Source organism: Equus caballus, chromosome 3 (genome assembly GCF_041296265.1).
Source record: "Equus caballus isolate H_3958 breed thoroughbred chromosome 3, TB-T2T, whole genome shotgun sequence".
Taxonomy (NCBI): domain Eukaryota; kingdom Metazoa; phylum Chordata; class Mammalia; order Perissodactyla; family Equidae; genus Equus; species Equus caballus.
The window spans coordinates 73894087-73911762 of NC_091686.1; the positions used below are offsets into that span (position 1 = coordinate 73894087).

A 17676-nucleotide genomic window follows, 5' to 3' on the forward strand; every position below is an offset into this window, starting at 1 on the left:
TATTTTTCTATCCCTTGTGAATGTGAACTATTTCTGATCGAACTTATTCAGAGTGATGGTTCTGATAGGTAAACTTTAAATCCTTGGGTTTTCCCAAGTGATGAGAGTACCTTTGTTATTCACGGTGGGCCCCTCAGACCCTCTTTTGATAGTTTTTGATAATGTAGTGACACATGGTGAGCCCCTAGATAGTTTATGCTAATGAGAAAACTCAGAGTGAGGGCAGGCCATTCCAGAAAGGCTAACCATGTGATTATAGGGTTGAGTCACATGGTATCAGTCAAAATTCTAGGGAGGGTAGAAGGCTAAAGATTGAGTCATATGGGCAAGGATTCAACTAATCGTGCCTAGGTAATAAAACCCCAATAAAAATTCTGGACACTAAAGCTCTGGTGAGCTTCCCTGGTTGGCAGTATCCTTTGAGTGTTGTCATACTTCAGTGCTGGGAGGGTAACATGTTCTCAAGAACATTTGGAGCTCTTCCAGACTTCTCTCTCTGTGTCTCTTGTTGGGCTAATTCTAATTTGGTTCCTTTGCTATGGTAAAACTGTAATTGTAAGTATGGTGCTTTCCTGAGTTCTGTGCATTTTTCTAGTGAATCATTGAACCTGAAGGTGATGTGGGAAACTTCAAACTTGTACCCAGCTGTTCAGAAGTGTGTGTGGCCCTCAGGAGCCTGAAGCGTGTGGCTGATGTTTGAAGTAAGGGCAGTCTTTTGAAGAACCGTACCCTTAATTTTGAGTTTGGCTAACCACAGGTAAGTGGTTACCTAGAGATGTCTTAACTTATAAATTATACTGCTATATGCTATATTCAAATAATATATAATTTATAATATGAGTTATAATTAGAACACCTAACTAGGTATAATCCCTTCTTCCCAATTTGTATGCTATTTTTTCCTGTATTTTAGTTCCATATGTATATTTTAAAACTTAGAAATTATTATTTATTTAGATGTATATTTATGTTACTCTTTTGTTCTTCATTATTTTCTGCACTTAGAGCTTTAGACTTTGTTCACATTAATATAGTTGTCAATCATTAAAAATTAAAAACAGATTGTACAACATTAAACAAAGTAGATTATATAAATGGAAGAAGAAAAATAATCAATCCAAATGAAAGAAGAGGTGGAAAAATGTATATAAAAGATGGAAGAAACTGAAGTCACAAAATGGGATGATGGAAAATATTTCCAGAATATTAGTTATTATATTAAGTGTAAAATGAATAAATTCTTTATTAAAAAAGACAAAGACTGCCAGAATGTGTTAAAAGTACTACTTATATCTAAATCACAAGACCACAGAAAGGCTGAAAGGAAAAAGTTGCATAAGATATATAAAGTAAATACTAAACAAAGGAGAGCTGGTGTAAATATATATCAGGTAACTGGACTTTAAAGCAAAACCACATGAAGCATTAAAAAGCATAAAGAGGTCTCCAGATAATGATAAAATGTTCAATTTACCAGAAAAAAATAATAATGGTAAACTTTATCTAATAGTATAGTTTCAAAAATATTTAAAGTAAATGATGCAAAACTATAAAGATAAGTTTGCAAAACTAGCATTATTTTGATGATTTTTAATTATACTTCTTTCAATAACTAATAGATCAAGTAGATAATAAATTTTAAGGACATAGAAAATTTACTCGATACAAATGAATAGATTTGCTTTAATAGATGGATATATAGCACTGAACTACCAACTGAGGAATACATATTTTTTTCAAGGACATATAGCATATTTTTGAAAGCTGACTACGTACTGAAAAATAAAACGTCTCAAAAATTTTTCAAAAGTTTTATTATAAAGAACAGTCTTCTACCATTATATATAAATTAGAGATCTACAGCAAAGAGATATTTGAAAAAACGTCACGGAAATAGATAACTAATGGGTCAAAGAAAAAAAACCTAAAATACAAATTAAACAAAATATTTTGAACTGTAAGACAACAAAATATCACATAGTATCATAACTTACGTAATTCATCTGAACAGGGCTTTAGAGGAAATTTAAAGCGTTAAGTATATCTATTAGAAACAAATGTAAGGTGACAATAAAGTAGGCAGCAATTTAAAGAATTAAAAAAGGACAAAGATGTAAACCCAAAAGTTGTAGAAGCAAGGAAAAAATGAAGCAGAAATATAATAAAATACAGAACATAAATACAGTAAAGGATACCAATAAAAGTATATGTTTTTAAAAGATACTATACTCTGGAAAGTTTGATCACAGAAGAACAAAGAAGGTACAAAAACATTCAGAATGAAAATATGTAAGTAACTAGAGACATAGTAGTTTATCAAAATATATGAGCTATTAAAAGATTAATTGCAGTAATTTGAAGACATAAAGTGTTTAAGAAACATAAATCATGATAATCATATAACAAGTCATAATCCTATAACAATTAAAGAATCTTATAACCATTAAATATTGTACCTGAGTTGTGTAATGTTCCTATAACAATGAACATATTAATGATTAATTTAAAATTTTAAAACTAAAATCTGTCTAGGCCCACTTAGTTTCATTAGAAATGTCTACAAATGCTCAAGCACAAATAATGATAATCTTAAATGCTTTTTTTCAGAGAAAAGAAAAAAAGGGATACTTCTCAGGTCATTTTGTAATATTAACATAACCTTGATAACAAAACCTAACAAGAACATTATTGGCATATAAAATTCAGGTTAATTTTATTAGCCTAGAGTGAACCTAGAATCAAAAATTCAAGGCAGTGTTAGTAAATAAAATCCAGCAACGTATAAAATGAATAAAGAATTCTTTAGAAAAAATTAATTCTCTCAAAAATATCCTTTAGAAATAATATGACATCATATGGTAATTTTGAACCCAATTATCCTATGGCCCAACAATTCTGCTCCTAAATATGCATGCTGAAACCATTGTACATGAGCGCCACGAAACGTGGCAAAGATGTTAGGGCAAGATGGTTTGTGGTAGCAAAAAAAAAGGTAAATCACGCAGATCCACAAATCAAATTCATCCATACCAGAAAAGATCTGTTACCTGTGCTATAGTCTTATAAGAGAATAAAGTGTAGCTGATAAGAAAATAATTTCATTAATTTTATCAACATATGAACAAAGATGACTCTCTGGAACATAAAGTTGAGTCAAAAAGCAGTTATGGAAGGATAGATATAGGACAATTGCATTATATAAAGTTTGAAAACATGCAGAACTAAACAGTAGAAGTTTGGAGATACCAACATCTAGTAAATCTAAGACAGAAAAATACAAATATAGCGAACACAAAATTCAAAACAGTAGTTACAGCTAAATAGAGAAGGTTACATAGAGACTTAAAAGTCAGCATTTTTTTTTAACTGAGAAAGAGTTTGATTTTTATGTATTATTATTTTTATATACCTTAAATATACTCTATAAATCAATATTTAATACGAATAAAATGAAAAAAGATTACTAGAAGTCCCTAGGCTAATTGTTCATGCTTTATTAACAGAGTCATAACAATGTGTTATTTATGCAGGACATATTCAAAGATTTATCTTCTCAGTAATGTGTTAAATTAGAACTGTGACATCAGAGACGTAGACTAATGCATTGCCATTTCTCCTCTCCTTTAGACTTGGGACTATATTAGAAGATAAATTAGGTCTGTGGTCTCTCTTTAGACTGCTGGGTAAGATGAGTTTCTTTTACGACACACTGTCAGTCATCAGCCTGAGTTTAGATTCATGATTATGGTATTTCCTCCATCTTCAGTAATAGCCAAGAAAAGACAACAGGAATGTCAATGCTTAGCTGTAGCCAACTTAGTGGAAGAAAGTTTACTGCTTTAAGTTCTTAGTAACTGGGATTGACTGGCAATTAGCCACCTCTTTCATATAGGTATAAATACAGAGATTAAAATGAAACCAAATATTCTAAAGGGTCATTTTCCTACCTTTTCTCTTTACTTTTAAAAAAGTCATTACAATAACACATGCTCACTGCCAGAACTTTGGAAAACACCTAATATAATACAAGGAACTTGCAGAAAAAGACTAGAATAGCAATAGCAACATTTTTAGTGCACTTCCTTTAGTTTTCTCTATGTAAAAATATCGTCATATTGGAAATATATTTTCTGCTTCTTTTTTCCACTTAGAATTTTCTCATGTCATTATTCTTCAAATTCACGTGTACGAGAATATACTGCATGTTTCCTATGTGAATGAATGTTGCCTCATCTCTAACCTATGAATGGCCATGGAAATTGAATCCAATGTTTTGCTATTATTTAAATGCTGCATGTGAATCTTTCTTTGAACAATAATCTTTGAAGGTATATTGATTTATTGATTGTTTTCTTATACGATGAACAAAATATTAATTTAGGAGTGTTCCTAAGTCTTTCTTCTATCCTGCTTATGAAAGGAAATTCCAGCTCTGCTCCCTCTATTTATTTCTTTTGACCTGCTCCCCTCCCCTCAAGGTCCTGGTTTGCCACATTCATTCCTTTTTATTTTGTTGGTGCAGAATTGAGGAGCCATGGAGGAAAAGTAGAGGGATGTAATGCACTTGGACTAGTCTAGGGGGAGGAGTTTTCCATGGAGTGTTGAAAGAAGGAGCTTCACAGAGTAATTGGGTACATAGAAAAACAGCGGGTTTTTGAGAACTATTAATCTGGTCTAAGATAAGTAACTCCATAAGTGTGTTATAAAGATAGAAGAAATTGTTTTGTTTTGAAATTATTTCATGGTTGCACTTGGTCCTTTTTTGGCCGTGACGTTATTCTAAAACTGCAATATCAGAGTCATGGATTCATAAGCTGTACACATCCATAAGGAGAAATCACTGTCCTCTTATTACTGGTCAAAGTTGCTTTGTCCAAAATTAGGTCAAGGTATCCTCTTCACCAGCCTGATATAAGAATGCCTGTGGTACTGAATTCATGCAACAGTGGAATACTATTATTGTGCAAAACAGTTCATAAACTTGATAGGTGGAAAAATGATACCTCATCATTTCCTTTTGCACTTCTTCATTAGTGATGTTGTGTATTTTCCACAGTTTTCTTAATACCTTAAATCTCATTTGAGAGTGATTTGATCATGCTCATTGTTGATTGACTCGATGTGAAGAAAGTATTTCTTTAATTAATTTTTACACCTCAGTGTTTATTAAGGATATTCATCTATCAATTTGCATATTTGTCTCAGTTATCTCCCTAATCTTGTCATTTGATTTTAGTTGTATTAATTAGTTTAAATACAGATGTTGGCCCACGGCCACGGCTGGGCACTAAGACAAACTGACTATCTAGAGGTTGTAGATGTGTTAAAATTTTATGTAGTCAAATCAATTGACTTTTTCCATTATGATTTAATTCATTGTTACATTCTCAGAAAGTCCTTGCTCATTCTGAGTGTTCAACAAATACTTACCTACAGGTTTTACTGTTTATATTTTTTGCATTTTTTTTGTCCAGCTGGAATTTATTTTTGGATAAGGTATGAAGAAAAAAATTTATTTTTTTCTAAGTCATTGACAAATTGTTCCAACACAATATATTAAAAAAATCAATTTTTTACTTTATTATGATGCTACTTTTATTATATATAAAATTCCTAACATTTTAGGCTACTTATTCTGTGCCATTAGTCTACATCTAGCATAACTTTTATGATAATTCCAAATTTAGCTTATGCTTTATTATATAAGAAAATATCTCATTAATCGTTTTTTCAAAAATGTGTACACTATTTTTGCTGATTTCTTTTCATAAAACGTTCAGAATTATGGTTATAAAAAAATCCCTGTTGAAAAGTTGATTGGAATTGGGCTAAATCCCTAAATTAATTTGGAAAATATTCTCTTTCTATTTGTCAAGTATTTTAAATACTTAAGTAAAAGTTTGGAATTTACTTCATTCATTCATTCACTCAGTGTATCTTATTTTTTCTTTTTTTGCTGAGGAAGATTCACCCTGAGCTAGTTCTATTTTGTATGTGGGTTGCTGCCACAGCATGGTCACCAATAAATGGTGTAGGTCTACACCCAGGAGCTGAACCTAGACTGCCAAAGTGGAGCGCACCAAACTTAACCAGTAACCCACGGGGCTGGCCCACTCAATGTATCTTTTTGTATCTTTTTGCTAACTGGCACCATGATGGGCAGCTTAGATTTAATGATGTATTGACAAACCTCTGAACTCTAAGTCCCTTGTAATAGATGCCTTTTATCCATAAGATCATAGAAACAAGATAGAATAACTATTCTTTGCTGATGGTATCAGAAAAATAATTCATTCCATACACTGAAGACGTCAACTAAGTGGCACTGGAGCTCAGATAGACATGTTTAAAGCTTCAGCTGGACAAATTCATGGGGATGATTTTGGAATAATTCATAGCTAATTGTTTCATGTTGACAATATAGATTCTAATTTTGGAAGGTTTCAATCACAAGATACCTTGAAATCCAAGACAAGGAAACCTTTTATTCTTGATGACTTTTCTTGCACATAGTAGGCATTCTATGCATATATCTGAGTTTGAACTGATTGTGAACGAAGAAGAAAACAATACATTGGCTACTCTTGTTGTCATGCATAAGAAATCAGTTCTCTGCTAGTATGTTATCTATTCTGTTTCATATAACTGCTTCATTCTACACAAACTATTTTTTTTGTTCTGAAAAGAAAGTAAATCAATAAAAAAAAAGGAAAGAAAAGAAAAGAAAATCATTCACAGAGCAGATTCCACTTTATCTTTTGGATAGAATGATATTATCACCATGTCTAGAGATAATTTTGGCCTTTCTTCATAGAATGTAATTTGTTTGAAATGTTTCTGATTACAATGTACCTGTTTCAATGTAATTATGGTATCTGCCGTTATTTCTGTGACTATACTCAAAAAACAATTTCTTTAAAGTTTTCATTTCTTTTGAGTTGCTCAATTGATTTTTATACATTCTTCAGTATCAGAAAGATAAAAATCCCAAACAATTGCTTGCCTTTGCTGCGTTTGCTGAAATTATTTTTATTGGCAATGTTATGGTATCCAGTTGTGGCTCTGTGTTCATTGTTGGTTCTTCAAATAAAATTCTCATCAATATAACCTTTTGGTACCCAATTATTGTTATTGAAAACAATCATTTAAAATATATTATCCTCTCTGAGCCACATGAAATATATTTTCCCTACATTATTGGCAAAGAAATTGAAGAACAGGGAAGTTTTGGTCATAGTACTGGAGTGGAGCTTCAGCTGAGAATTCTGTTACTTTTCTCATTACTACTCTACGGTTAGTGAAAAAATCTATCTCTATTACACCTGCGTTTATCTTTAATATTCTTCCCCACGTTTTCCCCTACAAAAATCATCACTAAATTTTTGTAGAATTGTTTTTTCCAGAGAACAGTATAATATGTCCTAATGGTCATATAATGATTTAGCCTTCATAAAATGTTTTTCACAAACAAGATGTCAGTTGGTTCTGTGATACTGGTGGAACAGGATGTTATATTTTTGTGTGAATGGGGACAGGTCTAGAAAATTAAATGACTTCAGAAAAATATTTTCCTTTTATGCTCAGGGAAATAAAAGAATGAGCTTATTGAGTAAGGGTTAGAGAGACATGGGGAAAAACTGGAGAGCTAGTGAGAAGCTATGCCAGTAAGGAAACTCTAGGACATAAAATAGTAAGGATTGCTAAATTAATTTGAAATAAATGGTGCCTTTTCAATTATGTTATTGAGAAAATAATGCCCTGGAACATCATTTGTTTGTTTCTAGTTTATGATTTTAGCTTCAATATTTTTCATTGAAAACAATATCCAAAAGAGCATATTGGTTTAATAAATATGTTCTTCAAATCAATTTGCATTTTATGAAAGATTTTATAAATGATTAGCTAGTGAAGGAGAAAATCATGGTTCTCTGTTATTCAATCTATAACAAGGGATGGTAATTGATACACATTTTAAAGAAATAAAAAACTGCATAAAATTACAATGAATAATATGAAAATACCAGGATTTCCACCATTATGAATTCAAAACTTAAATTTTTCATATTTACCTTTTCTTTAGTTAATAACTGTATGAAAGTATTCAGATAAGGTTGAAATGACCAATGACACCATCCTCAATCATATTTTTCTTTCTTTCTTCTTCCCCCAAGGTAACTACTATCAACATTTTGGTGTTTGTGGAATAGTATAGTGCATAGCATTATTCCCATATCTGTCCGAACATTTTACAATTTTGCTTAAATAGTATCAGCATTGTGAATAATATTCTGCAATACAGTTAGTCTTTTTTTTCATTAAACAAATATTTGTTGAGTACATATTATGTAACAGGCACCACCGGAGGTGAATGAAGAAGTACAAATTTCTACTCTCCATGAACTTATATTCTAGAGGAATGGAAGAAGAGAAAAAATAAAGAAATAAACATATAACATGTCAAAAGGTGATAAAAATTATGACGAAAAATCAAGCAGAATTAGGTAATGGAGTATACCAAGTGGAAGTGTGAGGCTAGTATTACTATTATAAATGAAATAGGCTTTTACTGATAAGTTTAAATTTTATCAGAAACCTTGAGAGAGATATGCACAAGAGATGTTTGGGTTCCAGGCCGAGGAAATGTAAGACATAAGTAAAAAAACTCTGAGGGAAGAACGTGCAGGGAGTGATGCTAATGCTGAATGGTTGGGGGGTGGGGGAGCGGTACAAGATGAGAAAAGAAATGTTGCAGATTTTGGATCTGGCCTAATAACTATATATTTATGATCCAACAGGACTCTTTTAAGAGTGAGAGGGAGTACTATTAATAACTGAGTGGGAGCAACAAGCATGGGACTCTCTTGGGCAAACTGGGGTTTAAAACTGTAAGGCTTTAACTCGAGATGAAGAAAGCACTGGTTTTGTTCAGAATTGTAATCTAACTCATAATTTAATGAGATCTCTCTAATGGTTGTGTTAGTAACAGACTAAAGGGGAAAAGAGTAGAAGCTGGTAGCAGACTTAAGAGCTACGGCTACAATCCTAACAAAAAATGATTGTGGCTTCTTCTAAAGAGATAATATAGGGTAAGAAGTTATTGAGTTCCAGATGCTGATTTACTGACATACTTTCCTTTATTATTTTGATTGCTTGTGTGTCTGTGTGTGTGTGTGTGTGTGTCTGTGTGTGAATTGACTGGCCTTAATTTCAGGCAATAATTTTGGTGGAGTTCTGTAATTTTGATTTGTATTTTTTTCTTTTAATTTTCTTTGTTGTTCACATTGTTAATGTCTTCTAGAAGTCTGTTCAAATATTCCAGTTTTATTTATAGTTCCTCCAATTGTTCAATATATTAGCATAAATTAAACACAATTGAGTTGGTTGAATTTAATAATAATTTACTCTAAGGTTATGTTTTTTGTATCTTTTTTTTAATTAATGTTATGATAGATTACAACCTTGTGAGATTTCAGTTGTACATTACTGTTAGTCATGTTGTGGGTACACCTCTTCCCCCTTTGTGCCCTCCCCCCACCCCCCCTTTTCCCTGGTAACCACGGATCAGATCTCCTTGTCAATATGTTAACTTCCACCTATGAGTGGAGTCATATAGAGTTCGTCTTTCTCTGACTGGCTTATTTCGCTTAACATAATACCCTCGAGGTCCATCCACGTTGCTGCGAATGGGCCAATTTTGTCTTTTTTTATGGCTGAGTAGTATTCCATTGTGTATATATACAATATCTTCTTTATCCAATCATCAGTCTGGGCATGTAGGTTGGTTCCACGTCTTGACTATTGTAAATAATGCTGCGATGAACATAGGGGTGCAAGGGACTCTTGGGATTTCTGATTTCAGGTTCTTAGGATAGATACCCAGTAATGGGATGGCTGGGTCATAGGGTATTTCTATTTTTAACTTTTTGAGAAATCTCCATACTGTTTTCCATAGTGGCTGTACCAGTTTGCATTCCCACCAACAGTGTATGAGGGTTCCTTTTTCTCCACAACCTCTCCAACATTTGTCGCTCTTGGTTTTGGATGTTTTTGCCAATCTAAGCGTGTAAGGTGATATCTTAGTGTAGTTTTGATTTGCATTTCCCTGATGATTAGCGATGATGAACATCTTTTCATGTGTCTATTAGCCATATTTATATCTTCTTTTGAGAAATGTCTGTTCATGTCCTGTGCCCATTTTTTGATCGGGTTGTTTGTTTTTTTGTGGTTAAGCCGCGTGAGTTCTTTGTATATTATGGAGATTAACCCTTTGTCGGATAAGTGGCTTGTAAATATTTTTTCCCAATTAGTGAGCTATTTTTTGGTTTCAATCCTGTTTTCCCTTGCCTTGAAGAAGTTCTTTAGTCTGATGAAGTCCCATTTGTTTATTTTTTCTATTGTTTCCCTCAACTGAGGAGTTATAGTGTCCGAAAAGATTCTTTTGAAACTGATGTCAAAGAGTGTACTGCCTATATTCTCTTCTAGAAGACTTATTGTTTCAGGCCTAATCTTTAGGTCTTTGATCCATTTTGAGTTTATTTTGGTGTGTGGTGAAAAAGAATGATCAATTTTCAATCTTTTGCATGTGGCTGTCCAGTTTTCCCAGCACCATTTGTTGAAGAGACTTTCTTTTCTCCATTGTAGGCCCTCTGCTCCTTTGTCAAAGATTAGCTGTCCATAGATGTGTGGTTTTATCTCTGGGCTTTCAATTCTGTTCCATTGATCTGTGGACCTGTCTTTGTACCAGTACCATGCTGTTTTGATCACTGTAGCTTTGTAGTATGTTTTGAAATCGGGGATTGTGATTCCGCTGGCTTTGTTTTTCTTGTTCAGGATTGCTTTAGCAATTCGCGGTCTTTTGTTGCCCCATATGAATTTTAGGATTCTTTGTTCAATTTCTGTGAAGAATGTTCTTGGGATTCTGATTGGGATAGCATTGAATCTGTAGATTGCTTTAGGTAGTATGGACATTTTAACTATGTTTATTCTTCCAATCCATGTGCATGGAATGTCTTTCCATCTCTTTATGTCGTCGTCAATTTCTTTCAAGAAAGTCTTATAGTTTTCATTGTATAGATCCTTCACTTCCTTGGTTAAGTTTATCCCAAGGTATTTTATTCTTTTCGTTGCAATAGTGAATGGGATTGCGTTCTTGAGTTCTTTTTCTGTTAGTTCATTGTTAGTGTATAGAAATGCTACTGATTTATGTATGTTGATTTTATACCCTGCAACTTTGCTGTAGTTGTTGATTATTTCTAATAGTTTTTCTATGGATTCTTTGGGGTTTTCTATATATAAGATCATGTCATCTGCAAACAGCGAGAGTTTTACTTCTTCATTACCTATTTGGATTCCTTTTATTTCTTTTTCCTGCCGAATTGCTCTGGCCAACACCTCCAGTACTATGTTGAATAGGAGTGGTGAAAGTGGGCACCCTTGTCTTGTTCCTGTCCTCAGAGGGATGGCTTTCAGTTTTTGTCCATTGAGTATGATGTTGGCTGTGGGTTTGTCATATATGGCCTTTATCATGTTGAGGTACTTTCCTTCTATACCCATCTTATTGAGGGTTTTTATCATAAATGGGTGTTGGATCTTGTCAAATGCTTTCTCTGCATCTATTGAGATGATCATGTGGTTTTTGTTTTTCATTTTGTTGATGTAGTGTATCACGTTGATTGACTTGCGGATGTTGAACCATCCCTGTGTCCCTGGTATAAATCCCACTTGATCATGGTGTATAATCTTTTTGATGTATTGCTGTATTCGGTTTGCCAGAATTTTGTTGAGTATTTTTGCATCTATGTTCATCAGTGATAGTGGCCTGTAGTTCTCCTTCTTTGTGTTGTCCTTGTCATGTTTGGGGATCAGAGTGATGTTGGCTTCATAGAATGTGTTAGGGAGTACTCCATCTTCCCCAATTTTCTGGAATAGTTTGAGAAGAATAGGTATTAAGTCTTCTTTGAATATTTGGTAGAATTCTCCAGAGAAGCCGTCTGGTCCTGGACTCTTATTTTTGAGGAGATTTTTGATTACCGTTTATATTTCCTTACTTGTGATTGGCCTATTCAGATTCTCCATTTCTTCCTGATTCAGTTTGGGGAGGTTGTAGGAGTCTAGGAAGTTGTCCATTTCTTCCAGGTTGTTCAATTTGTTGGCATATAGTTTTTCATAGTATTCTCTTATGATCCCTTGTATTTCATTGGTATCTGTTGTGATTTCTCCTCTCTCATTCCTAATTTTATTTATTTGAGATTTCTCTCTTCTTTTCTTGGTGAGTCTGGCTAAAGGTTTGACGATTTTGTTAATTTTTTCGAAGAACCAACTCTTTGTTTCATTGATCTTTTCTATTGTCTTTTTTGTTTCAATATCGTTTATTTCTGCTCTTATTTTTATTATTTCCCTCCTTCTACTGACTCTGGGCTTTGTTTGTTCTTCTTTTTCTAGTTCTGTTAGGTGTCGTTTGAGGTTGCTTATGTGAGCTTTTTCTTGTTTAGTGAGGTGAGCCTGTATTGCAATGAATTTCCCTCTTAGGACTGCTTTTGCTGCATCCCAAATGATTTGGTATGTCGTATTCTCATTTTCATTTATCTCCAGATAATATTTGATTTCTTCTTTAATTTCTTCAATGATCCATTGTTTGTTCAGAAGCGTGTTGTTTAGTCTCCACATTTTTGCACCTTTCTCTGCTTTTTTCTTGTAGTTGATTTCTAGTTTCATAGCATTATGATCAGAAAAGATGCTTGGTATTATTTCAACTCTCTTGTATTTATTGATGTTTGCTTTCTTTCCCAAAATATGGTCAATCCTTGAGAATGTTGCATGTGCACTTGAGAAGAGTGTGTAACCTGCTGTTTTTGGATGAAGTGTTCTATATATATCTATTAAGTCCATCTGGTCTAATTTTTCATTTAATTCTATTATTTCCTTGTTGATTTTCTGTCTAGATGTTCTGTCCATTGGTGTTAATGGTGTGTTGAGGTCCCCTACTATTATTGGATTGTTGTTGATGTCTTCTTTTAGTTCTGTTAAGAGTTGCTTTACAAATTTTGGTGCTCCTGTGTTGGGTGCATATATATTTATAAGTGTTATGTCTTCTTGGTGGAGAGTCCCTTTTATCATTATATACTGTCCCTCTTTGTCTTTCTTTATCTGTTTTGCTTTGAAGTCTACCTTGTCTGATATTAGTATAGCGACACCTGCTTTCTTTTGTTCTTTATTAGCTTGGAGTATTGTTCTGCATCCCTTCACTCTGAGTTTGTGTTTGTCTTTGGGGCTGAGGTGTGTTTCCTGGAGGCAGCATATTGTTGGGTCTTGTTCTTTGATCCATCCTGCCACTCTGTGTCTTTTGATTGGGGAGTTCAATCCATTTACATTTAGAGTGATTATTGAGATGTGGGGGCCTACCACTACCATTTTATGTCTTGTTTTCCAGTTTTCTTCAATTTCCTTTCTTTCTCGTCCCATGGTTTAATCTGTTCTGATGAAGAGCTGCTACTCTCTGTTGTTGTCCTTCTACTTATCTCCTCTGCTCTTGGTTTTGTAGCCCCTTTCCTGTTTTTGATTTTTTCAGGAATGAGGGTTTTCCTGAGGATTTCCTGAAGAGGAGGCTTTGTGGCAATGAACTCCCTTAATTTTTGTTTATCTTGGAAAGTTTTTATTTCTCCATCGTATTTGAAGGATATTTTCGCTGGGTAGAGAATTCTCGGCTGTAGATTTTTTTCCTTCAGATTTTTGAATGTATCATTCCACTCTCTTCTAGCCTGTAAAGTTTCTGCTGAGAAATCTGCTGATAGCCTGATGGGGGTTCCTTTGTAGGTTAGTTTCTTTTGCCTGCTGTCCTTAGTATTTTCTCCTTGTCGTTGACTTTTGCTAGCTTCACTACTATATGCCATGGGGTTGGTCTTCTTGCATTGATAAAGTTTGGAGATCTATTGGCTTCTGTCACCTGAAGATCCATCTCTCTCACCAGATTTGGGAAGTTCTCAACCATTATTTCTTTGAATAGGCTTTCTGCCCCTTTCTCCTTCCCTTCTCCCTCTGGTATACCTATAATCCTTACGTTGCATCTCCTAATTGTGTCTGATAATTCTCGGAGAGTTTCTTCATTTCTTTTTAGTCTTACTTCTCTCTCCTCCTCTGCCTGCAGCATTTCTATATTCCCATCTTCCAAATTGCTAATTCTCTCCTCCATATTATTGGCCCTACTGTTCAGTGCATCTAGATTTTTCTTAATCTCCTCTATTGTGTTCTTCATTTCCAGTATTTCTGTTTGGTTCTTCTTTATTGTATCAAACTCTTTTGTGACATAGCTCCTGAACTCGTTGAGTTGTCTATCTGAATTCTCTTTTAACTCATTGAGATTTTTAATGATGGCTGTTTGGAAGTCATCGTCATTTAGGTTATATATTTCATTTTCTTTGGGATTGTTGTCTGTGTATTTGTTATTTTCCTTCTGTTCTGGAGATTTAATGTATTTTTTCATATTGCTTGATGTTGTAGATTTGTGCCTCCACATAGAGATAGAGATTAGTTGCTCCTTCCACTTGTTTCTGCTGGTGTGGTGGGGGAGCAGCTGTTTATACTGCACCAACCAGGAACCCTGTCCGTAGTTGCTAACTGGGCCTGGGCCCCTCCTCGTAGTCACAGTGGTCCTTTGGATTCCCTCCTCTGCCATGGGAGCTGTCACGGGGGGGCTTCAGGCTGCTGGTGCCTACTGTTGCAGCCCACCTAGATGTGCTCCCTCCTTGGGGTCTGCAACAGTGTTATGGGCTTTTCCAGCAGCCAGGGGTAGGATCACTTATATTTGCCGCTCCGTCACTGTCGGCACCCACAAAATCTCACTTGTCCACTATGGGTCACAGCAGAGCTATTGGCATCTTCTACACTCTGTGGTTAGCTCACCTAGCTATGCTACTTTTGTCCCGGGGTTTTCCAGCCTTGTGGCTGCCGGATGGGTGCTCTCTACTAGTGCTGTGCAGAGGCTTTTGCTGAGGCTGCTGTGAGCCTGTAGGGTTTCCCCCTAGGCTACGGAGCCGGGTCACTGGAACTCTGCTCAGCCCCAGTCCTGTTCCCCAGGAACTCGGGGAGCCCTTTGCCCTGACTGGGGGATAGCCGGAGATCCTGATTTCAGTGGTAGCTGGTCAGCTGCTGCCCTGCCTGATATTCTCCTCTCCGGGATGCTCTCGGTGTTGTGAATGCTGGGTGTGGCCCCTCCGCTAATGGCAGACAGAGAGTTTTGTCTGCTGCCTGGGCGGAACTCTGGAGCTTCCCCTCCGGGGCGTGGAGCCAGCCTCTGGAGCTTCACCCAGCCCCAATCCTCTCTGAGATCTCCAGCAATCCCTTGCCCGGCCGTGCAGGCAGTGGCAGCCGGGGGACCGCCACGCCCTCTGTGATTCTCTCTGAGACCCTCCAGGCGCCATGGACACCGGGTGGGATCTCCCTGCCAATGGCGGGGCAAGACTCTCCCTGCAGGCTCAGGTGTGTAACTCTAGAGTTTCCCTCTGCGTTTAGGAGTAATTGCGGGGGATTTAGGTAGGGTTCTGGTCACCTGTTTCCACTGTCGCTCCTCTGGTGTGTGCTCACTTCTGCCCTAGGTGTGTGTTGATCTTCTGGGGGTGTCCGTTGGAAGAAAGCCTCTTGCAGGTACTAGGCTTTTTGGTTGGAGTCGGAGAGGTTTCACCTATCTCCACCTCCTCCCGGAGGGAAGTCCATCCACCTTCCGATGTATAGTTGTGTGGGTCTCTCAGACATCCTGAGATTCTATCTGGATATCCTTTGTTAAGTGATGAGTGTCCAAAAAATTGTAGACTTGAAGGGGGAGAGACAAAGAGGACAACTCATGGCGCCATCTTGGATCTTCCCTGGATAGTATACTTTTAAAGGGTGAATTTGGGGCCAGCGCTGGTGGCCTAGTGGTTAAGTTTGGTGGACTTGGCTTCAGGAACCCAGGTTCGGTTCCAGGTGCAGACCTATACCACTCGTCTGTCAGTGGCCATGTTGTGGTGGCAGCTCACCTACAGAAAAGAGGAAGACTTCAGAAAGGTAAAGAATTTTTATCTCCTTTTTACAGATGAGACAACTGAGATCCAGAGAGGTAAGATGGCTTGCACAAGATCAAATTAGTGAAGAAGTGGGTCTTGGCTCATAGCTCAATGCTGTTTCACTAAAAACTGACTCTTAGCAGATTCTAGCCGGGTCTCGGCATGTGGGCCTCTGCCTGCAGAACACAGGCAATTCACAGACCTGTCTCTCTGTTTTTTGTATCTTTTTAAAGAAATGCCACCTGAACCCAAGATCACGTAGATATATCTCATCTTGTAATAGTTTTCCCTTAACTCTTTACTCACTTAGGTATTTATTTTTGTCTCTGGTGTATTTAGCTATCACTATAATTTTTTTCTATGTGACAATTGACTTGTATCAAAAACATTTATTGAATAATTTGGATGTCATACCTTTTCACAAATTTTCATGTTAGCATTAATTTGTGTTTGAACTACTTCTTCCATTCATCTATTTGTCTTTTTCTGTGTCAATACACAATTCTTTTCATTTTATTGTGTTAGAATAAGTCTTGATATCTGGTAGGGCAATTTCCACAACCCTATTTTTATTTTTTAGAATTGTGTTGGTAATTATTTATGTCATTATTCAACTATATGTATTTTAGTATGTCTTTCAAATTCTGTAAAAGAATTCTATGATTTCATTGACATTGAATGGAATTTATAGATTTACTGTGGGAAAACTACACTTTGTCTATAAACATAGTATATATCAATTTATTCAATTCATCTTTTATGTTTTTCATTGTTTTATAATTTTCTACATTTTTTCCATGTTTCTTGTTAGATTTCTTCTTATACATCTTTCAAGTTTATTACTGTTATGGACAGTATTTTTTCCTATTGCATATTATTTATAAGTAGGGATAGTATTGGTTTTTGCAAATTTTAGGATGTTTAGAATTATGCTGAGTGGACCACTATTGGAGGTTATCTAAGTGAAATACTAAAGCCCAGCATGCTGGAGTGACTAAGAACATGAACACGGGCCAAATCACCTATGTTCAAATCTTAACTCGGCCACTAACTAGCTCTTGGGTCTTTGGCAAGTTATTAGTTACTTGACTGTATTGTATGCCTCAGTTCCTTTATCTATCTATAATGGGGCTCATAGGATTATTTTCTGGAGGAAGCAAATTAATATATGCAAAGCCCATAGAACATTGCCTTACACATAAATGTCACTTAAGTAATAGTTATTATAATAATCATTATTTTCATGGGTTGTCAAAGATTATAAATGCAAAATTATAAATTTTTGCTTCATTTTCTTTCGTCACCTTAGGAAATGTAAACTTTGTTTTCAATGTAATGATAGAGATGTTGGAGAAGTCAGAACATATAAATCTATTTTAAATGGTCATGGATGATGGAATATAAGCATTAAAAACATCATCTGAATATATTGAATAAATCCTTCAAAGACCATTGGAGTATTTAACTCCACAGAAATTATGCTGCCTATTGTTTGTATCCTCAATTAAATAAGATATAATCTGTTACATTAGATTTTTTCCCCTCTACATAATAATCCAATCAATGTTGTGTTATTTTTCCTTAAAATATCTCCTTAACGTTTTCCCTTCCTCACTACTTCCACTATCGCTAGGCTCTC

The 17676-nt window shown here is 35.3% G+C and overlaps 1 long non-coding RNA gene across 1 annotated transcript in view; it reads left to right on the plus strand.

Moving 5' to 3' along the window:
- The first annotated feature begins 629 nt into the window (after nt 1-629).
- The window catches only part of LOC138923333 (uncharacterized), a 31582-nt gene continuing 14535 nt past the window's right edge, over nt 630-17676 (plus strand). Inside the window, exon 1 of the long non-coding RNA XR_011436813.1 lies at nt 630-757. This is a non-coding gene — a long non-coding RNA (uncharacterized lncRNA). The remainder of the gene's footprint in view (nt 758-17676) is intronic.